Source organism: Leptonychotes weddellii, chromosome 4 (assembly GCF_054177405.1).
Source record: "Leptonychotes weddellii isolate Sample4059 chromosome 4, ASM5417740v2, whole genome shotgun sequence".
NCBI classification, from domain to species: Eukaryota; Metazoa; Chordata; class Mammalia; order Carnivora; family Phocidae; genus Leptonychotes; species Leptonychotes weddellii.
This window is the reverse complement of record NC_138372.1, coordinates 5,811,757-5,837,924: the sequence shown is the minus strand read 5'-3', so window position 1 is coordinate 5,837,924 and position 26,168 is coordinate 5,811,757. Positions and strand designations below refer to the sequence as shown.

The 26,168-nt window shown below is 40.8% G+C and overlaps 1 protein-coding gene and 1 pseudogene across 3 annotated transcripts in view; one reads left to right on the top strand and one right to left on the bottom strand.

Annotated features, from left to right (window-relative positions):
- Positions 1-26,168, top strand: part of RERE (arginine-glutamic acid dipeptide repeats) — a 414,521-nt gene that overhangs the window by 8,917 nt on the left and 379,436 nt on the right. The window lies entirely within an intron of this gene.
- LOC115941405 (small ribosomal subunit protein uS8 pseudogene) lies at positions 713-1,114 on the bottom strand (annotated as a pseudogene).

Here is a 26,168-nt window from a genome sequence, read left to right as displayed (position 1 = left end):
CGGGCTTCTCCCTCTCCCTCTGCCTCTCCCCTGCTTGTTCTCTCTCTTTCTCTCTCTCTCAAATAAATAAATAAAATTGTAAAAACCCCCCCAAAATAAAACCACTACAGGGGTTCAAAGGAGAAAAATATAGAAGACTTAAAAAATGTTTTCTCCTTTGTTTAGTTATCCTCAAGTGATGTTTTACTTTAACTAGAGAGTAGTTGCGGGTTCTTAGAGGAGACTGGCATGACCATAACCTTGTGTTACTCATCTTCTCCTTCTGCCTTTGTTCAGGTATCATTATTCTCTACCTTCTTCCTGTTGTTCTTACATCAGATTTAATCTCTCTCTCTTTTTTTTAAGATTTCTTTACTTATTTGAGAGAGAGAGGTGAGGGGCAGAGGGAGAGGGAGAGAAATCCCTAACCCGACTCCCTGGTGAGCGCAGAGCCCAATGCAGGGCTAGATCCCAGGATCCTGAGATCATGACCTGAACTGTGAAATCAGGAGTCAGACGCTTTGCCATTTGAGCCACCCAGGCACCCCAGATTTACTCTCTTTCAATTAAAACTATGCTTAGGATACCTGCCTTTTTTTGGTTTGGCCACTCTGATTTTCTACTAATTAAGTACCTTTTCTTTTCAGTTCTTTTACCTTCCTACTTATTTTATCATTTCTTTTCTTTTTCTTTGGGGGGGGGTCCATTGAGGCATTTTATTTGCACATGTGTATTATATCCTGAGCAAAAGAATCCCAGGATTTTTTGCTCCTGTGTATTTTTGTCTTGCTTCTTCATGGTCCATGATGCCAGCTGCGGTTGTTAGTACAATGAAACAAAACTGGTGGGATGGGAGTAGGTTATTATGCCATCTTTCTAGACCTTTGAGTTGCACATCAGATCTGGGGCTGACCACTCCACACGTGTTTAACCTGCCCGTGAAGTTCACAATAATTTTCCCAGCTCTGTGAACATCAGTGATTTCAAAATCACCGATGTAACCATGCTTCATCATCACAGTTAGAAACGGAACAGTGACTTCAGAGCATGGCCTAATAAGAACTTGGCATTTGCCTCTCTTTTCAGCATTGGTGATGCTCTTGAGAGCATCAGCCAGGACATTCATGTGCACCATTATGGCAGCATTGAAAGATGGTGAAAAGACACTCATAGCTTGTGTTAATGTTTATTACTTTCATTTATATCTTAATGGTTTTTTTTTTAAAGATTTTGTCAGAGAGCGCACGCGCACAAGCAGGGGGAGCAGCAGGCAGAGGGAGAAGTAGGCTCCCTGCTGAGCAGGGAGCCTGATGCGGGACTCGATCCCAGGACCCTGGGATCATGACCTGAGCCAAAGGCTCAACTGACTGAGCCACCCAGATGTCCCTATATCTTAATGTTAAATCATGTTCTTTCAATTAGATTGTAAACCTGTTGAAGTCAGAAAGTTTTCCTTTAACTACAGCAGTATATATGCTTATATGTGGAATTAAATGTATCCTAAAAGACACATTTCATTGTATCTAAGATGCAGTCAGTAGTAAGATACACCATTATTTTATGTACTGCTAAGAATGAAAAAATGCTAACAAACTGTGTAAGATCTGTCTCAGTTCCCATGCTGTACAGATGTAAACATCAGGCATCTTAAAATCATTGAAAGGTAGTCATGTATTTAGGCTCTTTCTTTTCATAGCTTTATACCCTGGAAAGCATTCCTGAAGATAGATCTTAAAGCAGATTATTTTCTGTCACAGGAGCAGTGCTATAGGTAGTGTTATTGTCTAAAGATTTAGCATGAAAAATTTAGTTATGACCAACAGTTCAATAAAAACAAAAACAGATGCTACCATAAACCTATAGTCATTATAGTTAAATTATGTTCTAGTTCCCATAGAGTAGGTATAACTATTAATATATTTTGATTTGTAGTATAGTGTATGTTTTGTGTATATAACATACAAAAATACAACCCTGCTGCATTACCAGTTTGGCCTAAGATGTCAACTTTTAACTATTTTAACTACTTAATATTTAAATATTGCTGTTTTTCATGATCCTGTTTATTAACTTCTCCCTCAGCACCGTTTTTTAGTGTGACCTTGTTCTACCTAGTGTGTCTAGTTTGCAAGTTTATAAATACAGCCCTAATCCCTTTCCTGAGATCCTGATCCATGTTGCCCTCTGTCTCCTTGGATGGCTTTTGGGTACTGAGCCTCAAAATATACCAGTGGTATTTGTCCACTCTTAACCATCATACTTTTTAACAAAGTAGTTAAGAGTTGTAGACTCAATCCCCAGTCTGCTGCTTAATAACTCTGTGACTTTAGGGGAGTTACTTGCCTCTCTGGTCTCAGTTTACTTATCTGTAAAATGGGGGATAATAATAGTACTCATCTTACAAGTTTGTTGGGAGGACCAAAGTAATTAATACATACAAGATGCTTAAAATGTTTCTGGTAAATACTAAGTATTCACTAAGTACTAGCTTTTAAAAATTATTTACTGTTATGATTGTCATGTAGAGATCTAGCTTTCTATTATGTTTGCTTTCTTTGTTATCTGCAATACTCAATAACCAGGAGATATGTAGGAGCAGCGGGTCAACTCTACAGGGTTTAAATAGGTTCTAAGTTACTAACTAAAACTTTCATTGTGTTGTACATGATTAAATACCAAGTGAATGATACAGACCGTAGAATAATGGTGAGATTTGGGGTGTTAATGAATGATCAGAAGGTCATAGCTTAGTTGTTTCTCTTCCTTGTGGTGTCCCTGAAGGAGATTTATATAAGTAGAACATGGCAAGTGGGAAATTCAAAGTATTATTTTATTATTAATTGGGCTTTTGGCCAAAATACCCATGTAGAGCTGTCTAGTATCCTAGGTTGTAGCATGTTGCTTAAACTTGAGGCCTAGGCAAGGGATCTCCCTTCCTCCAAAATCCCACTATCTTACTACTCTTAGGCTGACTACTTTACAGAAGACCCAAAGAGAGAGAAATGAGCAAGTGCAAGATAGCAAACCCTCATTATATGTGTCATGTTTAATCTGCATTTGATCTTCAAATTTATAAACAGGTCCAATCAGTGTTTTGGACTCTGACCCACTTAAATTAGTATTCCTTCTTCTTAGAGAGGTTCAAGAAGGTAGGGGGTGGGGGAGAGAGTGCAAGTCATCTTGTTTGGTCCAGCTTCTGCTCTTTAGTGAACTTGGTTTAATGGCCTGCGAGGAATATCTAAACATGGTTGGCCATCTGTCTAGCAGCCCTACATTCTGACCTTTTTTTTAAGGACATTCCCTGGGAGCTAGGGGGAACTGCAAAGTTTTTTTTAAATTTAAGGATAAGGTTACTCTTTGAGATGAAATTAAGCAGAAATGTTATGTGAAAATAAGATTTGTCATTTGGAAAAGTGGCCCACCATTAATGATAGCTGCTATGGCATTTTGGTAATATGCTCATTTTAATTTTGGTAAAGGGAGTATAATCTTTGAGGAATATGATTATATATGATTATGTTAGTAGAGCAGAATTGAAGCCTAATCATATTATACTCAATCTGAAATAAGAACATGGTAGCAGAAGGGATATAATTAACTTGGAGGCTAGAAGAGAGGCATCTGGAGTGTTGCTCTCAGATTCTGCAACCTCAGGTACATTGCTGTCAACTCCAGGAGGGCACTGCTTTGGTCACCTCTGTGTCCTTTGCATCTAGCATGTGAAGAACGTAGCAGGTATTCACTTGTCAAGTGAATGATTGGATAATATTATTGTATAGTTTATTGAGGTTGATGATACAGGAGGTTTGGATTAATCTCCTGACCCCAAAGGATATTCAGGAAGCTGATTTTTGTGCAAATTCTTGATAATAACATTTTTATATCTGACATATAGTATAGAAAGACATTTCAGTGCTTCTTAGTTTTTTGAATCATCAAAGTTTTTATTTTAATCCTAGGAAGTTTAAAATATGTATTAGAAATTGTTTAATGAAGTAGTACTTAATAAATACATATAGTACTCTTTCTTAGGTTTGTCTTGTTTTAAGTAGGATTAGGTATAGCAGTGAGTGGCAGAAACCCAAAATAACAATGGCTTGAACAAGGTAGAAGTTTCCTTTCTTTCATGTAAAGCATGGACAACCCTGAGCTAGTATAGTACCTTCATGCTCATTAGGAGTCCCAGCCTTCTCCTTTTAGTCAAAGAGCATCTCTAGTTCTTCTGGTCAGTTCTGCATTCTCACCAGGGGGAGGAGGAAGGGGCAAAAGCTGTGTACATCCCCAACCTGTGAGGATACTTTTCAGAAGTTACACACATCACTTCTGCTCTGTCCCTTTAATTATAACCAAATCACTAGGCCACAGATAGCTGCAAGGGAAGCTGAAAATGTAGTCTTTCCTGGAGATGGCTGTGTGCCTAGTCAAAAGAAATCGGAGATTCTGTTGGTTTGGAAGAAGGGAAGACTCCCTGTTGCAGGACTGCTGGCCCTCTGACCAAAATCCCAATGGATAATGTGGTATTAACACATTCTCAGTTTCGTATAACACCCAGTGCTCGTCACATCACGTGCCCTGCTTAATGCCTATCACCCAATTACCCCATCCTCCCACCCACTCCCCTCTAGCAACCCTCAGTTTGTTTCCTATAGTTAAGGGTCTCTCATGTTTTTTCTCCTTCTCTGATGACTTCCCATTCTGTTTTCCCTCCTTTTAAACTTTTTTTGAGCTAATGATGGCTTCAGATTTTTATTGCTAGGTAAGTTTTTTTTTTTTTTTTAAGATTTTATTTATTTATTTTTGAGAGAGAGAGAGAGAGAGTGCACATGAGTGGGGAGCCTGATGTGGAACTTGATCCCAGGACCCTGGGATCACGACCCGAACTGAGGGCAGTTGCTTAACCGACTGAGCCACCCTGGTGCCTGCTAGGTAAATTTTCTAATAAGACAACTGACTTCCTTCTTATTTGAACATTCTGATCTTTGTAGCATAATCTGCCATGTATTTTTTTTATGTGATTCTTTATTGTAGGAATAATGACTGAAATTTCCTAAGTTTTTATACACTAAATATGATTAAAGACCTCTTAGAAACATTTAATTCCTACCATTTATAAATTAGAAAAATGTGCATTTTGTTGCTATTATGATACTGAGAAATGCTTTTATTTTTTTTTAAAGATTTTATTTATTTATATGACAGAGAGAGACAGCGAGAACAGGAATACAAGCAGGGGGAGTGGGAGAGGGAGAGGGAGAAGTAGGCTCTCCGCTGAGCAAGGAGCCCGATGCGGGGCTCGATCCCAGGACCCTGGGATCATGACCCGAGCTGAAGGCAGCCGCTTAACCAACTGAGCCACCCAGGCGCCCCTTCCTATTTATTTTAATTAGGTAGTAGTTATGTACCACAAACAGTAAGAGTATGAAAGGTTAAGGATTCCTCTCTAGCCCCCTCCCCAGTGCCCTAGTATGCCTCCTTAAAAGGCAATCACTAGGGGGCGCCTGGGTGGCTCAGTGGGTTGAGCTTCAGACTCTTGGTTTTCACTGGGGTCATGATCTCAGGGTCGTCCTCTGCCACTCTCTCCCTCCCTTCCCTCCCTCCCTCTCTGAAATAAATAAATAATTTTTTAAAAAAGGCAATCACTAGCATCAATTTCTTACACAGGGTTTCAAATAGTCCTTAGACACAACTTTATAATACATTCCTAACTTTGGGTCTAAGGTACCAAAAATATTTGTAAACAGCATTTAAAAAGTAAACTTATTTATGGAGGCATCTGGGTGGCTCAGTCGGTTAAGTGTCTGCCTTCGGCTTCAGGTCATGATCCCAGGGTCCTGGGATCGAGCCCCATGTCAGGCTCCCTGCTTGGTGGGGAGCCTGCTTCTCCCTCTCTCTCTGCTACTCCTCCTACTTGTGCTATCAAATAAATAAATAATTTTTTTAAAAGAAACTTATTTATGACAATTACACAATTGCATACAGTGTACTTGCATGCTGGGGCAAATAAAATATGACAACCAACAGATGAAAAGATAAACCGTGTCCTCCTACTTGCAAAACTAAAGTCACCCTGAGCTCTGGGAAGAAAAGTTGCTGTTCACGATCAGAAAAAGTACAGACTCTTTTCAAGCATACTTATCAACCAAGTTATTCAAGGTTTTTCATAGTGTAAAGCCTGCTTAAGGATTCTGTAAAGACTCTTAAATTCCCACTATGCTATGAAAAAGGTGCTAAGTCATTACAAATAAAATATTTAAAAAGAATGTAGATGTTTTGGGGCGCCTGGGTGGCTCAGTCGTTAAGCGTCTGCCTTCGGCTCGGGTCATGATCCCAGGGTCCTGGGATCGAGTCCCACACCGGGCTCCCTGCTCAGCGGAGAGCCTACTTCTCCCTCTCCCTCTGCCTGCCTCTCTGCCTACTTGTGCTCTCTCTCTCTGTCAAATAAATAAATAAAATCTTAAAAAAAAAATAAATAGGAAAAACCTGTGCTTTTTATTTTTAGACTCTTGCCATTTTCTTAATGCTTTAGTGAAATATCAGTTTAATTTATGTATGAAATGAGGCATACACAGTGACCTAGACACTTAATGTGCCCTTGATGAGTTTTCTCACCAATAGGAATAAGACCTGTACACCGTTGAGTACTTGATAGAGGAATGTGTTTCAAGAGGGGATGGTCCTATGGTTTAAGGAAGAGAATTAGCTCTGGCTGGGGGCAGTAGGGAAGACTTGGTGTAGCAGGAGGTGTTTAACCTGTGTTTTGAAGGATTGGCAGGATTTGGACATGTGGTAAGTAGCTAAGAGGATTTCGGGCAGGAAATTGCATGGAGCAAAGGCACCCAGGCTGGAAAGATGGGAAATGGGGAGAACTTTTGCTGCTTCTGTGATGAGGATTATTAACTGTGTTTTGATTTCCTTTTTTTTTTTTTTAATTCTTTTAAAATGTTCTGTAGTAGATGCAGGCATATGTAGTTCTTTCAGCTGAAGTAATTTATATTTGAAGCTGTTGCTGGTAGCTGTTCAGACCAAGTTGTTAAGAGTATTTTGGAGAGGAGTCCTTTGGGCTTTCTCAAAGGAAGAACAGACTGGTTTGGCTGGAACTGTGAAGCACTGGGAAGACAAGTTGGGGTCATAGCATGGGGAGATTTAACACCAGGGGGAGACTTTATTTGAGAGCCTGATTCATTCAAATTACATACAAATTGTAATTATAAAATTAATATATGCTTATTGTAATCACATTCCTACAGTTCAAAAAGAGTAATGCTTATTCCCCAATATTCTTCCAGACATTTTCTATATCTACATAAACACGTGTGTACACACTATACATACTATTGTGAATTTTGCTTCTTTTTTTTTTTTTTAAGATTTTATTTATTTATTTGACAGAGAGAGACACAGCAAGAGAGGGAACACAAGCAGGGGGAGTGGGAGAGGGAGAAGCAGGCTCCCTGCTGAGCCGGGAGCCCGATGCGGGGCTAGATCCCAGGACCCTGGGATCATGACCTGAGCCGAAGGCAGATGCTTAACGACTGAGCCACCCAGGCGCCCCTGAATTTTGCTTCTTTATTTAATATTTCAAGCATATACTTTTCAAGTCAATACGTGTAATTATACCTCAGGTCTTTTTTTTTTTTTTTTTAGCAGTTGCATAGTGGGTTATTGTGTGGATGTATACTTCAGTTTCCCATTGATGGACACTTAAATTGGTTCTGATTTTTTTTTGATCCTTGTACCTGTACAGCTGTATAGGTATATCTATAGTGTAAATTCGTAGAATTGGAATTGCTGAATCCATAGGTATGTATATCTAAAGTTTTTTTTTTAAAGGTTTCATTTATTCATTTGACAGAGATAGCGAGAGCAGGAACACAAGCGGGGGAGTGGGAGAGAGAGAAGTAGGCTTCCCGCGGAGCAGGGAGCCCGATGTGGGGCTCGATCCCAGGACCCTGGGACCATGACCTGAGCCGAAGGCAGACGCTCAACGACTGAGCCACCCAGGCGCCCCTGTTTTTAATTTTTTAAAAAGATTTTATTTATTTGAGAGAGAGATCACGTGCTTGCGCGTGCAAAAGCGGCGGGGGTGGGGTGGGGGGGTGGGGAGGGGCAGAGGGAGAGGGAGAAGCAGATTCTCCACTGAGCAGGGAGCCCGGCAAGGGGCTTGATCTCAGGTGATCCCAAAGGCAGCTGCTTAACCGCTTAACTGACTGAGCCACCCAGGTGCCCCTGTACATTTTTAATTTTGAAAGCTGTTAATAAATTGCCCTCCCAGATAGGCCAGTGTGCACAAAGAGTGTTTTAGGGTTCAGTTTCTTTATTTTCTCACCAATCCTGGCTATTATGAGAGTTCTTAATCTTTGCTAACCTGATAGGTGAAGAGTGTACAGTATCATTTTAATTTGCATTTTTTTGATTGTAAATGAAGTTGGTGATCTTTTTATATATCAAAATTTAGAATACACATTTTAAAAAAAGTTTATATTTATCTCTACATCCAGCGTGGGGCTCGAACTCACGACCCCGAGATCAAGAGTCCCATGCTTTTCCGACTGAGCCCGCTAGGTGCCCTAAAATACACATTTTTGTGGACTCTCAGTAATAGAGTCAGGTGGTTTATATTACATGGAGTATTTCTTTCTTTCTTTCCTTTTTTTTTTTTTTAAAGATTTTATTTATTTATTTGAGAGAGAGAATGAGAGAGAGAGAGAGAGAGCATGAGAGGGGGTGGGTCAGAGGGCGAAGCAGACTCCCTACCAAGCAGGGAGCCCGATGTGGGACTCGATCCCGGGACTCCAGGATCATGACCTGAGCCGAAGGCAGTCGCTTAACCAACTGAGCCACCCAGGCGCCCCACCTTTTTTTTTTTTAAAGATTTTATTTATTTATTTGACAGAGAGAGAGACAGTGAGAGAGGGAAAACAAGCAGGGGGAGTGGGAGAGGGAGAAGCAGGCTCCCCGCCGAGCAGGGAGCCCGATGCAGGGCTCGATCCCAGGACCCTGGGATCATGACCTGAAGCGAAGGCAGACGCTTAACGACTGAGCCACCCAGGCGCCCCTGGAGTACTTCTTTCTAAGTAACATTTATTTATTTAAAAAAAATAACAGCTTAGGGTGCCTGGGTGGCTTAGTTGGTTCAGTGTCCGGCTCTTGATTTCTGCTCAGGTCATGATCCTCAGGGTTGTGAGGTTGAGCCTCGCTGTTGGCTCCATGCTGGGTGTGGAGCCTGCTTAAGCTTCTCTCTCCCTCTCCCTCTTCTCAAAAAAAAAAAAAAAAAAGAAAAAAAAGAAAAAGCTTTATTGAGATATAACTCACATACCTTAAAGTTTACCCTTTTAAAGTATATACCCTGTGGGTTTTAGTCATTTATTTTAAAATTGAGTGCCAGCCATTGCTTTATTGTTTGTAGTGAATAACTGTCAAACTGAACTTGAGGTCTTCTCTTTCTTTCCGGACTCATCAGCATATTAGGCTCAAAATATGAAACGGGAAATGCAACTTATGCTGTTATTTTTCTAGTCTGTAGGCCTCTCTTTTTGGGAGTGCAGTTGTGCTAGTTGGGTTCTGACATGGAATTATGCATGACAACTGCTTTGGAATCTCAGTGCTGTGGTACTGGATGGGGAGTGATTTCTTTTAAATAAGTCGTAGTTGAAACTGATTTCCAACTGTTAGAGGTGATACAGATTTTCGACTTTTTCTGAAAAGTCTGACATGAAAAAAGCTTCTGAGGTAAAAAGATTTTTAAAATACGGTAAGTGCTTAAAATTAGTAAGTCAGGTTTTTTTTTAGGTAGGCGATTCAACTTCTTTGAAGTTACTATGATAATTTTTTATTTCAGAGATTTCTTAACATCTAACGAGTGTATGTATGTGTGTTTTTGATATGATGATGACATTGTTTTACATTAAGAACAGTAATGATCTGAAAAACAAAAAACGGTGATCTGGCCTGTGCGTGTTCCTGGTTACAATCCACACAGACATTTTAGTGTGGAGAAAAGCATACTGGTAATTTGTTAGACTGAGTTTTTAGAGTAAACCTTTTCTGTCTTCTAGTTTGGCTCCCATCTAATAGTCCAAGGACTCCTATAGAATAGTGGCCCTTGTTATTGGCCAAGTCTGGGACCCTCATCTGTATGGTTGTTCCACTTGGGAAAAGATGTCAACATAGGCTCATGGTAGATGGTTTTTTATTGATTTTGACAGAATTAAATCTATCATTCTTTTCTTTTGATTTTATAAAGTCATACTATAAACATTTATTTTCCTGTTCTTCTTCTTAGTAAAATATACTTAAAATTGTGGTTCTCTGCATTTTAACTCTCCCCATTTTCCATTATTTCTTCATCTTTTTATGCTTCCTCTGTTTGGAAAGTTATTTTTGATTAGTTTGGTTTTAGTCCTTTAAATTAAAATGTCTCCTCTTTTTCCCCCTTAACATCTCTTTTCTTGTTACTAATTTTTTCATGTTTTACAATTTTTCCCTACTGTAAAGTCCCTTGGCCTTTGGGTTGCAGCCTTGATTAAAGTGGATTTTTTCTTGGGCTTTTAATTAGATTTTCTTTTTCTTTAGCTCTTCATATGGAGATTTATGCTGACTGACACTTGGGTCAGTGGCATGATTACTTAGGATGAGACTAATGTGTGAACATTGAGTGGCTCGAACATAGCATTTAGCTTAGTTTGTGGGCATTTCCATTTCTACTAAAAAAAAAAATTAAAAAAATGAAATTCTTGGGTAATATGTGCATTTGAATCAATGTGAGATATTGAGAACTGGGTGACCTGTGGGAAACAGTGTATATAACTCCAGAAATAATGTTTTGCTCAGAAATAGGATGTTGATTTGATAGGAGCGAGTAACTGGGCCTTTTAAACACACTGTGTATGTGCTGTGTCATTCATGATTTTTCTTGCTTTACCAAAAAGTCCTGAACCATGATAGCCTATGAGCATTATAAATAAGCTGGACGTATGTATTCTATTTAGTATGAGAAGACCTGCACCACGATTCTGCCTGTGCTGTGGGCTCAACATATGATGAAGTGCCCTGCCTCCCTAGCTGTCAAATGGCGACTGTAGTACATACACTGAAAGGAAAAAATAGATAAGGAAATACTTTGAGAATATAAACGTACCCTATAAATGTGAAGTACTTTAGTTTTCCTTTTCTCTCCCAGGAACTCAGGGCTATTGTGGCTCACAATCTTGCCTTTGTCTAGCAATATTTATTCTCTGTAATGTTACCTAGAGAAGTCCACTGTCATCTTGATGTTTTTCTTATAACAACATTAAATGCAGATATATTTGTTCCAAATATTTTTTTTTTTTAAAGATTTATTTATTTATTTGAGAGAGTGAGAGTACATGAGAGGGGGGAGGGTTAGAGGGAGAAGCAGGCTCCTTGCTGAGCAGGGAGCCCGATGCGGGACTCGATCCAGGGACTCCAGGATCATGACCTGAGCCGAAGGCAGTTGCTTAACCAACTGAGCCACCCAGGCGCCCCTGTTCCAAATATTTTTATGCAGGTACTAATAACTGCCCAGTAAGTCTTCAGCTGCAGTAGAGAACTCTTGTTTGTGTTTTGTCCTAAAATAAATATTTTGTTTTCATTTTATGAGGAGACATCAGAAAGACATTTTATGAGTGTGATAATGCATTACCTTTTTTAACAAACTCAGCAATTTTTTAAATCCCAGAAATCTGTAAATGTACTTTTTTTTGTGGTAAAACAATGGGGATAGCATCAATAGGTTATTTGAGTTAGGAATGGGAGCAGGTATCAGTTTTTCCTGCCACCTTGATCACAGGCCCAGGAACTTACATTTTTATTTATTTATGTATTTATTTTTATTTTATTTATTTATTTTTTTCAAAGATTTTATTCATTTATTTGACACAGAGAGAGACAAACAGGGGGAGCAGCAGACAGAGGGAGAAGGAGAAACAGGCTCCCTGCTGAGCAGAGAGCCCGACGTGGGGCTCAGTCCCAGGACCCTGGGATCATGACCTGAGCCGAAGGCAGACGCTTAACTGACTGAGCCACCCAGGTGCCCCTGTGTATTTATTTTTAAAAGATTTATTTATCAATTTATTTTAGAGAGAGAAAGCAGGAGTGGGAGGGGCAGAGGGAGAGGGAGAGAGAATCTTAAGTAGACTCTGCCCCGAGCCTGGAGCCTGCTGCAGGATCTAATCCCATTACCCTAGCCAAAACCAAGAGTTGGACGCCCAACCAACTGTGCCACGCAGGCGCCCATGTTTATTATTTTTTCAAATATTTATTTATTTATCCAAGTAATCTCTACCCCCCGTGTGGAGCTTGAACTCACAACCCTGAGATCAAGAGTCACATGCTTTTCTGACTGAGCCAGGCTGGCGCCCCAGACCCAGGAACTTTTAATATAAAGATACAGAAAAAGCTAGAGTTAGCTTGTAGCCCTTGGCATGATATAAGAGGCCATTTTTCTCTGTCAAGTTGCTATTCCAGTCTAATTGTTCAGGAAAGAAGCTCTGAAGCTTTTTTGCTTAGGAGTCAGAGATTAATTTGTAATTAAAGCAGTTAATATTAGTCTCTTTTGGGGGTGGGTGGAAGGGGAGAGACTGTCCTGAATCAGGGGAAGAGTGGTCTGGGTAGTTGCCTCTTTCCTGAGGTCCTCATATAATTTGTTTTTTCATTTGGTTTGTGTATTTGGGGTCATTTCTCTTTTTAATGATGTGACCATATTTCTGTCATTCCCTTAGGGGAATACAGGTGATGGCAAATTCCTTGCATCCCCCAAATCCATTTTGCTTGGGCCTTGCCCGTGTTCCTGCAGTTTTCTGGGTTGCCATTTGCAAACCTTGCTGATGTGGGGCTGGCTTTGAAATCCAAGGCATCTTTTTGAGACTATGAAAGGACTGTAGGGGATGGTAATGTTAAGGTTGCAAAATGCTTGCAGGGTACACATGCTGTTGATATGCTTACTCTAGTGATTTGTTATCCTCGGAAATTTAGGTCTTTGATACAGCTGTCATCAAGGTGGGCCTCAGCTTTGTCTGCATTGCTCCAAAATGATTCACTTTAAGCTCCCAATATAAAAATAGACTCCTGGTTCTCTGATGTACTCCCAGCCCCCATTCCCCCCCAGCTTCTTTAGACCTTAAAATTGAGAGAAAATACTACGTGTAAGACACCACTAAAAAGAATCTCACCTCTGGGGGGAGTGTTAGAGATTTGAAAGCTGCTAAAGCACCAAGGAGGGAGGAGTTTGACCTATTTTGAGCTCATCTGTGACACTTGTTTAGAAAACTCCGGTGATACTGAGTTGGCACGGCTGCATTTCTGAGGTTTGGTTTTAACTTTAGATGCAGTGACAGTCATCTCTTCTTTTAGGAGGTGGTTGTCTAGGAGTAACTGTATGTGCACCCATGGCACTGTATCACAGTCACTGCAGGACCCACTTACAGAGATGATTTGTGGGGGGTTTTAGCCTCCTGCTCATGGTGTTACTGAAAAGGTACTGTGGCTATTTGATACAATTTTGGACACAAGACCTGTTGTTTGTATCACACTGAATTAGAGGGCAGTATTTGAAATTCTCTTTCAGTGGATATTTTAAGAGGGTCCATAAGAATAATGGATGACTGTGAAATTAGCCAAGTGCATAGTTAAAAGTATGTTTCAGAGATGAGGTAAATCTGTCATGCTTGTGACTACCTGTTTTCTGCTGTGAATTATTGAACTGACTTTTGTTTTTAGATGCATGGAAGAAGTTATACACTTGGTTCAATTATATAAGCTTAATGGGTTATAAAAAGATGTAACTTGGGCTTCATTAAGTGAACAAGGCTCTCTTCTAATTTATCTTTTTTCTGTGAAGCTTCACCTGTTGATGATAAATTCTGGGAGAGAATTATTCTAAGTTTATCATGACGATGTACTTTATTTGTCCTTAAGTGGTTTCTGACAGAACTTTTTTTCCTTCATATTTTCTGTTTTGCTTGAGTTTTAGAGAATTGTAGGTTTGAAATTAATGTCTTTTTCTTCTCATATGCAGAATGCTCCCTTTTCTTCCTTTTTTTTTTTTTTTTAAGATTTTATTTATTTATTTGACAGAGAGAGACACAGCGAGAGAGGAAACACAAGCAGGGGGAGTGGGAGAGGGAGAATCAGGCCTCCCGTGAAGCAGGGAGCCCAATATGGGGCTCGATCCCAGGACCCTGGGATCATGACCTGAGCCGAAAGCAGACGCTTAACGACTGAGCCACCCAGGCGCCCCTCCCTTTTCTTCTGTAGTTTTTATGGGTGCCCAGGAGTGATGTGTTTAATTTGGGGAAAAAACGATTTTGGAAGAATCATACTTTTTATGTACCTACACTAATCATGAAAAGAAAACTCAAGTCGTTTTTCTGAAATGATAGACAAGGTGATTAATAGGTCAGCGAATGATTTTTATAGTAATGATCTGTAATTTCAGGCTTAGCTTCTATGTGAAGGCTGCTCTCATCCAAGGCTCCTTTTCTCTGGGTGGTCAGCTCTTAAGAAGGGAGGATGAGTGACACATTGGGCCATTCATTCTGCAGTACTGTTTCTAGTGTCTCTTGCAGGGCACAGTATTAGGCACTGGGAGCACAAAGATGAGTAAGGCGTGTCACTGTGCTGACAGAGATTTGAGGAAATGGATGTGAATAGGAATCACTAAAATACAGTCTGAAAAGAACTATAATAGAAGTGGAAACATGCTGACCCACAGCCCACAGTGAGAGGTGTGCATGCACTATGGACATTTATATAGTACTTATGGGACATCTTACTTGTTTGTCAACAAATGGATTCTTTAGGCAGCTGTGTTTATTGTGGCTATGTGGCCTGAAGTAACTGGGGTGACGTTTTCGTGTCACTAAAGGTTTCTAGAGAGAAGAGGGTAAATCTCTTCAAAGAAGAGGTTGGGCACCCTAACCCTGTCTTCCACTGAACCCAAAATACTTTTCTATATGTGTTGTTTACTTTTAAGAACATACACTCTCAGAGCTTATTTAAAATAATTTTGTTCATTTTTCCTGAGTCCCCTTTTTGGAAAAAGAACTCTTTTCAAATAAAGAATAATGTGTCCAGGGCGCTGGGTGGTGCAGTTGGTTAGGTGTTCTGACTTGGTTTTGGCTCAGGTCGTGATTTTGGGGTCATGGGATCGAGCCCCACGTTGGGTTTTGCGCTTAGCTTGGCGGAGTCTGCTTTGGATTCTCCCTCCCTCTCCCTCTGCGGCTCCCACTCATGTGCTCCCTAAAATAAATAAATAAATCTTTAAAAAAAAAAAAAAAAGGTGTCCTATACCGGAAGGACTTAGCATTGCCTTGACCTGCCAGGGGAACTTCTCTGCCTTGGAATCCTGCACATTTTTTTTTGTGGTCACGTGCTACAAGTAAATTAGATGCTGGTCTGATTTGCATGTTTTCTTCATTGTGTGGCAAGGGGCACAGTATTTAATTTTTCAATTCATTCTCCTGCTAGCCTTTCTTCCTCCCTAAGTAAGAAGTAATGCCTGACCTTTTTTCTTCTTGCAGAATGGCTCATTTAGTTTTCAGAAAAATTAAGATATCTCCTTATGGAGGATTTGAAGCATTGTTTAAAAATAAATTTATTAGCATTAAAAAAATAACACAAGGATCACCTTGGGGCTTTTAAAATTAAAATCTAAGCTTTTAGTCATACCTATTACCTCAAATTTTTTTTTTTTTTTTAAAGATTTTATTTATTTGACAGAGAGAGATACAGCGAGAGAGGGAACACAAGCAGCGGGAGTGGGAGAGGGAGAAGCAGGCTTCCCGTGGAGCAGGGAGCCCGATGCGGGGCTCGATCCCAGGATCTTGGGATCATGACCTGAGCTGAAGGCAGACGCTTAACGACTGAGCCACCCAGGCGCCCCCAAAATTTTTTTTCACTTGCATTAAATGTCATTATTCACAAATAGATTTATTTATTTATTTGTATTATTTACTGTTTGTTAGATAATGTACAAGGTGCTGGGGAGACTTGCAATATGGTGGTGCTTGCCTGCCTTAGGAATCAATCAGTCTTTTTTCTTTTATTTAGGTTGTTTTGTTTTGTTATTGTTCCTTTAGCTGTCTTGCATTATCAGTATTTATGCTCTGTTTCCTGTCCCAGTGGAACATGTAAATTAAGTCCCAATCATGGTCCTTAAACCTGTAGCTCCAGAGAGAAGCAGCTGGCTTTGAATTCTGCCTGGCTTAACTTCCCACGCAGGAACTGTCAGCCAGCCAGCAGGTATTGCAGATGTGTTTTACAAGTGTCATACTGATATAAGTGGGATATGGAAGAAATAAAAGTTATTACCTTTGGCTTCACAAGTTAGGAGGCAAGCCTTGCAAAAATACATTTAGAGATGTCTAGAACAAAAGTAGAATATAGCCAATTACATATTTAGCATAAACATAAATATATATATAGTTCAAATTTAGGTTAACTAGAGATTATTGTGGGTTAAAGAAATTGACTATTTATTGAGAAGCCAAGAGCCCAGCCTTGAAGAGTGGGTGCTGTTTAAATAGGAACTGGGAGAGCAGGTTCTGACGGTCCAAGCAGGGGGTCAGCCGGAGGCAAGAATGAGTGTGGTGTGTACAGACAGGGTCAAGCAGAGAGAGCCTTGCTAGAGTGCAGAATCTGTGGGCAGGAATGGGGTGAGATACATGAGGTGGGCCAAATGCTGGAGGCTTGGAATGCTAAGCACAGAGTTCCTGTTGGCACCTGAGAAGAACAGGGTGTTTGGGTTGGGGGTAGAGGTAATAAAGTAGCAGAGCAGCTAGAGACTGGGGAGGTCTGATTATTTCTGGCTTAGTACTTCTGGATTGGGAGGTGCTCTGGCCAGGCCTCGGAAGGATGTGTTTGTGCACTTGTGTGCAGTGTTGAAATTGTTTCCTGTCCCTTACTTGTATTTGGTCAGAAGGCCAGATAGACTGAGGGAAACAGAAGAGCCACAGGACAAAATAGGCTTTTAGAAGTCTGAGTGGTTGTGAAGTATCACTGTTGGCTTTTATTTGATATCATAATTCATAAAAAATAAAGAATTTACCAAAAATCCTACTACCAAATATAGATGTTATTTTATGGATGTTATACACTTAATTTACATGCTCCATTGGGACAGGTTTTTTTTGTTTGTTTATTTTAGAAGTGGGGGAGAAGGGACAAAGGGAGGGGGAGGAGAGAATCTCAAGCAGACTCCCTGCTGAGCGTGGAGCCCTACACGGGGCTCAGTCTCATGATCCTGAGATCATGACCTGAGCCAGAATCAGGAGCTGGATCCTGAACTGACGGAGCCGCTCTGCCCAGGTGCCTCTCTATTGGGACAGTTTTTTAAAACAAATCGTAAATCATAGCGTATGTATGATGCAGTTTTATCTCTTTTCTTGCCTCTTACCCAAATATCCACTCTGTTTCATACCTATTTATCCACCCACCTCCACCAACCCCCTCCCCCCGCTTTTGGCTATCTCCTGTGTATTCTTCAGTTCTTAGTTTAGGCATCCTTGCATTGGAAAAGCCTTTCCTCAGTCAGGGTCATACCTAGCTGTGCTCCCCATGGCACCTGTACAGTCTGTCCTTGGGTATCTCTTCTGATTCTGAGCTGTGATTGGACACAGCCTCGGCTATCCTGGGAGCTCAGACAGCTCAGGGACTAGGCTTGATAGTTGTTGAAGTGTCTTCTGCCAGCGGGTCAGGCCATGCCTCATGGTTAGTAAACAGTTAAGCAATATAAAGGTTGGACTTATTTGTCATTGTAATTAATGTTTTAAAACTTATTATCTCCTAAACACTTTTCTGCTTTTATGTACTCATAACTTATTATTTATTATGTTTGTATTATGTTTTTTAATGTATATATTCCTTAAGTATTTCCCTGTTATTGGGCATTTCGGTTATTTCCATTATACCTTTTCGTCCATATCTAGTACCAGTACAATAACCTTCTTGTACATACAGCACTTCTTTTTAATACTTTTTAAAATAATAAAGGAAAACCATACATAAGCCACATGCTTATTTTTATTTATTTTTATTTTTTTAATTTTTTTTTTAAAGATTTTATTTATTTATTTGAGAGAGATAGAATGAGAGAGAGCACATGAGAGGGGGGAGGGTCAGAGGGAGAAGCAGACTCCCCGCCAAGCTGGGAGCCTGATGCGGGACTCGATCCCGGGACTCCAGGATCATGACCTGAGCCGAAGGCCGTCGCTTAACCAACTGAGCCACCCAGGCGCCCATAAATTTTATTCTTTTCTTTTTTTTTTTTTTTTAAGATTTATTTATTTATTTGAGAGAGAGAGAATGAGAGAGAGTACATGAAGGGGGGGGAGGGTCAGAGGGAGGAGCAGGCTCCTCGCTGAGCAGGGAGCCCGATGCGGGACTCGATCCCGGGACTCCAGGATCATGACCTGAGCCGAAGGCAGTTGCTTAACCAACTGAGCCACCCAGGCGCCCGCCACATGCTTATTTTTAAAAAGGTGTGTGTGTTTATATTGTGTCCAACTTCATAGTGAATGGCCTGTAAAATAGTATTTGTTTTGCCCAGCTTTCATTTTGAACAGGAAAATATACCTCTGTTCTTATTCAAATTAAACAAATTATAAAATGAACAACTGTAATGCTCAAACGGGAGAGACACTGATGGGGTGATGGGGTACTATTTTAGGTAGGCTATTTGCGGACAACTTCTTTGAAGAGGTGACGTTTGAGCAAGGCCTTGAACAGGATAAGGAACCATGCAGAGATCTGGGGATAGGGCATTCCAGGCAGAGAGCTACCAAGTGCATAAGTCCTAAGGTAGGAGCCTGCTGGTGTAGTCAGGGAACAGTGGAATAGCTCCGGAGAGCTGTAGGAGGTTAGGTCAGAGGGAGAGGCAGAGACCTGGGTCTTACAGGTCCTTTCAGACCATGGTAAAGTTTCTGCCTTTTATTCTATGCGTACTGGGATGCTACTGGAAGGTTTTGGTCAGGCGTATGACAGCATCCGATTTCTCTTTTAAAAAGACTCCTGTGTCTGCTGTGTCAAAGTTAGACTGCTGCCAGTTGGAGGCTGGGGAGGAGGCCATTGCGGGAATCCTGGTGAGACGTGGTGGTTTGGACAGGGTGGGGTGGTGGAGGTGAAGAGAGTGCTCAGGTTTGGGATTTGCTGAAATGCTGTGTCCTGAGAGGTGAAATTTTTACCACTTGTTCAAAAACAGCTTAAGGCGGGGGCACCTGGGTGGCTCAGTCGATTAAGTGTCTGCCTTTTGCTCAGGTCATGATCCCAGAGTCCTGGAATCAGGCCCAGCATTGGGCTCCCTGCTTGGCGGAGTCTGCTTTTCCCTCTCCCCTTCCCCCTGGCTCTTGCGCGTGCCTGCGCGCTTTCTCTCTCTCTCTCTCAAATAAATAAAATCTTTAAAAAAAAACAGCTTAAGGTAAAACCTCACATTGAAAAAATGAGTTAGTAGTGTTCAAAATGACTTTCTCTTCAGAGTATTTGGTAGATTTTGTATCCTTGATATTACTAAACCGCTTAAATGGGGAAAGGAACCAGTAGAGGTAAGGGCTGGGACTGGATTGTATTGTAAATCCATTTGCTGCTGGAACAAGAAAGATTCCATAGCAGAAGATGTGCAAATTTTCGTCTGTAATGGCCATTTATTTAATATAAAAGGTATGTCTGAAGAATTATGCTTGGATAAATTATATACTGAATTCTGGTGCTTAGTGTGCTTGTGTTCAACTTGACCTGTTTAGTATTAACTGTGAAATATGTTGCAGCAATAATAAGGAACACAATGGGTGCCTTTCCGTTGTTATCAAAATCCATTAACAAGTTTTGCTGTGCTTGACTGCTTTTCATTGTTACGCTTTATGGTTCATACCAAAGCTGTAGATGTAAATGACATTCATTCCACAATGGTTTCTAAGGCCATACAAACAGTGATGTTGTATTTGGAGTAAACATCTGTTTACTCCATAGGAGTGATAGATGCTAGACAGGTTATGGTTTGCTTTGGTTCTACTCTTCTACTTTGCATAGGATTTTAGCCAGGTTAGAGAAAAGTATTTGATAGTATTCTTGAGCTTTGTGAAACTGCCTTGCTTATGTGAATGTTCTGCGTGGATGACCACTCTTCTTTATTGCTTTAGCTATAGGGAGACAATAGCTTAGCCAGGGGTACCCTTTAGTGTAGGAGGTCCCGTGAAAAGTGGGCGAAGGTACTTCTCAAGCACTAAATTAGAGTGTTTTTTTTGGGTAAACAAAAGGAGTATGAAGCTTAAACTTAACGTATTTGCTGTTTGCAAATGCAAGGTAGTCATAATGTTGAGTGTTTATTGGTTTTTGTTTGCTTTTCTAGAGTTGGGGGTGCGTGTGTATGTGTTTTAAAGATTTATTGATTTATTTGAGAGAGAGAGCACATGTGTGAGGGGGAGGAGGGGCAAAGGGAGAGGGAGAGAAGCAGACTCCCCACTGAGCAGGGAGCCCGAAGCAAGGCTTGATCCCATGACCGACCCTGAGATCACAACCTGAGCTGAAATCAAGAGTCACAAAAAAAAAAAAAAAAAAAGAGTCTCACACTCAACCTACTGAGTTACCCACGTGCCCCATGTGTGCATGTGTGTGTTTTAAGTAATGTCTGCACCCAACTTGGGACTCGAACCTACAACCCCAAGAACAAGAGTCACATGCTGTACCGACTGAGCCAGTCAGGTGTGCCAGGGTTGGGTCTTTTATGATAGAATTTAAATCTTTTTTTCCATAGCCACTTAAAGATTTAGAACAAAGATTAGGACCTTTTTGGGGTAGCAGATCACTTTATTAATCTGAGGAAAGCTGTGGACTCTCTTCCCAGAAAAAGACATGCACATACTCATTCAGCAAACTTATTCAGCATGTTTTTTTTTTTTTTTTTAAAGATTTTATTTATTTATTTGAGACAGAGAGAATGAGAGGGAGGAGGGTCAGAGGGAGAAGCAGACTCCCTGCAGAGCAGGGAGCCCAATGCGGGACTCGATCCCGGGACTCCAGGATCATGACCTGAGCCGAAGGCAGTTGCTTAACCAACTGAGCCACCCAGGCGCCCCTCAGCATATGTTTTTATCAAACGGCTACTCTCTATCAGGAATAGTTAATAGGTGTTTAGGATACATAATGAACAAAATAGAAAAACAAAAAAACAACCCCAACAATCCCCAAACTCTGCCTCTGTGGAGGCAGTGTATAGGCTAGTGAAGTCAGGAAGCAGTAAGCATAATAGATAAGAACATTATGAAGTATATCAGAGAGGCGCCTGGGTGGCTTAGGTGGTTAAACGTCTGCCTTCTGCTCAGGTCATGATCCCAGGGTCCTGGGATCGAGTCCCACATCCGGGCTCCCTGCTCAGCGGGGAGTCTGCTCTTCCCTCTGCCTGCCACTCCCCCTGCTTGTGCTCGCTCCCTCCCTGTCAAATAAGTAAGTATAGAACGTGCTAAGTGCTGTGGAAAAAACAGAATGCGGAAAGGAAGAATGGCAGTTGTGATTTAAATACGGAAGTCAGGATAGGCCTAACAGGGTGATACTTGAACAAAAGGTTAAAGATGGTGCACCAATTACCCACGCAGAGTTTTGGAGTTTGAGCATTTTGGGCTCAAATGAGGGGAATGCCAGCACAAAGGCCAGCAAGGGGAAGAGAGGTTTGTTAGTGTCTGGGAGCTGCAGTAACAAAGGAATGCAGGCTGGGTGACAAAACAGTGGAAATGTATTCTCTCCTATCGTTCTGGAGGCTGTGAGGGAAGATCCGATCTGTGCTCCTCTCCTAGCTTGTGGTGGCTGCCAGCAATCCTTGGCATTCCTCCGCTTGTAGACACATCACTCTCTCTGTCCTCACGTCTCCTCTGTTTCATCTTCTGCCTGTCATTGGATAAATCCAGGATGATCTCATCTCAAGATCCTTAACTTATATCTGCAAAGACTGTTTTTCCCAATAAAGTAAGATTCACAGGAACTGAGGGTTAGGACTTGGACTGACTTTTTGAGGACCACCATTCATCTGTACTGATTCTGAAGATAGATAAAAATCCTAGTATGTACTGGTAAGAGGGTAGGGGCAAGTAAGATCTCTGGTGCCCCTGGGGTCTTCTGGACCTTGGCTTAAATTGAAATGGGAAGGCATTAGAAGGCTTTGAGCAGAGATTTGGCAATGGTTTACATTTTAAAGGATGACTCTGACTGCTGTGTTGACAATAGACTGGGGCAAAAGGGTGGAGATGAGGACACAGGTGAAGCTATTGTAATAATAATCCAGGTGAGAAGTGATGGTGGCAGTAGTGAGGGTGGTGGGACATTTTTGGCTTCTGTACATATTTTGAAGGTAGAACAACAGTATTTTTTGATGTATTTTCAGGAGTGAAAGAGAGGGATCAAGAATGATTCCAAGGTGGGCCACCTACCTGGCTGGCTCATTTCGTACGGCATGTGACTCTTGATCTGGGAGATGTGAGTTCAAGCCCCATGTTGGGCAGAGAGCTTACTTAAAAAAATAAAAATAAAGACTGACATATTTTAAAAAATTAAAAAAAAAAAAGAATGATTTCAAGGTTTGGGACTGAGCAAGCTAGGCACACTCCAGAAGGATGCAGTTGTCAGGAACGAATATAGGAGGGCTGTGGTTAGAGCCGGCTTTTTGGGGAAGATCAAGAGCTTAGTTTTGGACACTGAGTTTAAGGCAAGTAGTAGATTGCCAAGTGGAGATGCCGAGTAGACTGTTTTAAGACAGTAGAAGTAGTCTGGAATTCAGGTGAGAAACCTGGATTGGAGATACATAGTTGTAGTTTTGGCAAATGTAATTAAAGCTGGGAAATTGGAAGAGATCATAACAGAAGTGTAGAGAAAAGGCCCAAGAACTAGACATTAAAAAGTCTGAGAGAAGAACAATCAGCAACAAAAATCGCTGAGAAGAGATCAGCATAAAAGGAAACCAAGATGGCATCTTGGAAGCCAAGTAAGAAAAAGGGAGAAACTGTTAAAAAAAATCTGCTAATTTGGGTCAGATTAGGATGGAGACTTGATCATTGGATTTAGCAATGTTCAGGTCAGAGGTGAACTTGACCAGATTAGTTTCACTGGAGTCTTTGGGTCAAGATCTTTATCGGAGTGGGTTTGAGAGAAAATGAAAGGAGAATTTGAGAGAATGTATATCGCACCTTTTTGGAGGATATTTGCTGTAAAGGAGAAGAGCGAAACAGGGCTGTAGATAGTTGAAGACTCTTTTTTTTTTTTTTTAAAGTAGGCTTCCATGCCTAGCCTTGAGCCCTACATGAGGCTTGAACTCACGACTCTGAGATCAAGACCTGAGCTGAGATCAAGAGTCAGATGCTTAGGGGCGCCTGGGTGGCTCAGTTGGTTCAGCGACTGCCTTCGGCTCAGGTCATGATCCTGGAGTCCCGGGATCGAGTCCCGCATCGGGCTCCCTGCTCGGCAGGGGGTCTGCTTCTCCCTCTGACCCTCCCCCCTCTCATGCTGTCTCTCATTCTCTCTGTCTCAAATAAATAAATAAAATCTTAAAAAAAAAAAAAAAAAAAAGAGTCAGATGCTTAACCGATTGAACCACCCAGGTGCTCCAAGACTTTTTTTTTTTAAAGACAGAAGAAATAACAGTATGAAAGTATCTTTGTTGCCTCAAAATTTTGCTTAATTTCAGGGGATTAATTGGTCCCCTGCATCCCTCTGTGAACCTGCCATTTAGGAACTCTTGGTCTTTAGCTTGTCAGTAAGACCATGGGACAGCATCCTCACTTCCTTCCTTAAGATTTCTCTTTTATATTAAGAGTTTGCATGGTCTAGTAATTAGACCACAAGGAATGAGATTCCTGTCTTTAGTCTTTGTTATAAGGAGTAAGCCTTGGTGTAGATCACTTACCTTACGTTAAAAAAAACCAACTTATTCTTCACTTAGTACTTACACTGGCACTGTTCTACATGAATCTTATCTTTATAACAATCCTCTGTAATAGTTATTATTTTCCCCATTTTATGGTGATGGGGAAATGGAGGCATAGAATGGCTTGGTAACTTGCCAAAAGTTGCCTGGCTGGGAAATGGCAGAGCCAAATTTTTTGTTTAAAATTTTTTTTTTAAGATTTGTTTATTTTATTTATTTATTTATTTTTAAGATTTTATTTATTTGAGAGAATGAGAGACAGAGAGAACTAGCAGGGGGGAGGGGCAGAAGGAGAGGGAGAAGCAGGCTCTCCACTGAGTATCGAGCCCCATGTGGGACTTGATCCCAGACTCCTGGGATCATGATCTGAGCTGAAGGCAAATGCTTAACCGACTGAGCCACCCAGGCACCCCTGTTTTGTTTTTTTTTAAAGATTTTATTTTTAAGTAATCTCTATACCCAACGTGGGGCTCAAAGTTACAACCCCAAGATCAAGAGTCTCATGCTCTACTGACTGAGCCAGACAGGCACACCCACCTTAAAGATATTTAAGTAATCTCTACACCCAGTGTGGGATTCAAACTCACAACCCCAAGATCAAGAGTTGTATGCTCTTCCAACTGAGCCTGCCTGGCACCTTGAATATTGTAAGATTATACGAGATTTTATTCCAAGGACTTGAGAATAGCTGCTTTTCTTCCAGCAGATTGATGAGCATCCTTTTCCACTTTGTACAAGCTGTTGACTGGCACAGAGATGTACACTCTATTTCTAGCAGGTGAAATTGCTCCCTCTCCACCTGTACTTTATTTTCTGGTTCCTTTGACAGTAGGGCTTGATATGTTCATGTACCCTGGATGGCATTGTTCTCTTGGATCGTGTGACCTAAATTACTGGCTCTGTTTTTTGTAGAGTGGTTCAAGTATGCCTTTGGGGCCCTAGAGTTAAAATGGATGAATCTGAGTTAGTGTGGCTTGAAGAGCATATCACTAAGGATCTCCTAGTACAGTTGGATAGTGCAGGTTCCGTTTGCTTTGGTACAGTTTAGATGTGTTCTTCTCCCTGTAATCTCTACCCAAGAATGGACTAGGGCCAAAGAGTAGCAGAAGTAATACACATATGAGGGTACTGGAGCTCAAATAGGTCATCATTTACCTCAAGGCACAAGTCAAATTAGTGACTGAGCTGATATTAGAACCCAATTTTCTTCCTTTCCTTCTTTCCTCCTTTCCTTTCCTTTCCTTTCCTTCGCCTTCCCCTTCCCCCTTCCCCCTCCCCCTCCCCCTTTCCCTTTCCCTTCCCCTTTCCCTTTCCCTTTCCCTAAATAAAAAGATTTTATTTATTAATTTGTCAGAGAGAAAGAGAGTGCACAAGCAGAAGGAGTAGTGGCAGGCAGAGGGAGAAGCAGGCTCCCCGCTGAGCAAGGAGTCCGATGTGGGACCGATCCTAGGACCTTGGGATCATGACCTGAGCCGAAGGCAGACGCTTAACTGACTGAGCCACCCAGGTGTCCTAGAACCCAATTTTCTAAATGTTTAGATTAATGCTTTAAAAAATGAATGGGTTACTTTAAAAAGTATAAGCACTTCCTTGCAATTACATAATTTTCATTATTATAACGACTGTATAATACTTCATAAATTTTATTTTTTTACTATTGTGAGTAACACTATATGGATTTTTTTTTTTATTCAGTAAACATTGAGTATCTGTTCTAGGAACTGAGGATTTGGTAATGAATAAGTAGAAAAAAAATCTCTGTTCTCCTGGAGTTTATAACAGGTTAGTGTCTTCTCATATTTACGATTATTAGTGTAGAGTATTAATGAGTTCTTGTTTTATTACAGATAAAATTGTTCAATAACTGCATTCCTGAACAGACTTTAAAAAAACTATGTAAAATGAAGTGTTCTAAAGTATTTGTTTTCTTTGATTAAAATGTATAGTATTTGCCCCTTTCCACTCAAGTGCTATTAAAAATTAAAATAAATAGGGACCTCTAAAAGAAGTGTTTTAAATATCATCAACTCTTGATAATTAAAGAACTTGGTTAATTGCTTTTTTTCACTAATTAGCTAAAATGTATAAATAGGTCTTGTGATTTTTGGCATGGCTGAGAAATTTTCAGTCAGTGTATTTGTAAGCTTAACAGATAAGATCTATAGTCAAGTCAAATTTCAGGTTGTAGGGTGCCTGGGTGGCTCAGTTGGTTAAGCGACTGCCTTCGGCTCAGGTCATGATCCTGGAGTCCCGGGATCGAGTCCCGCAT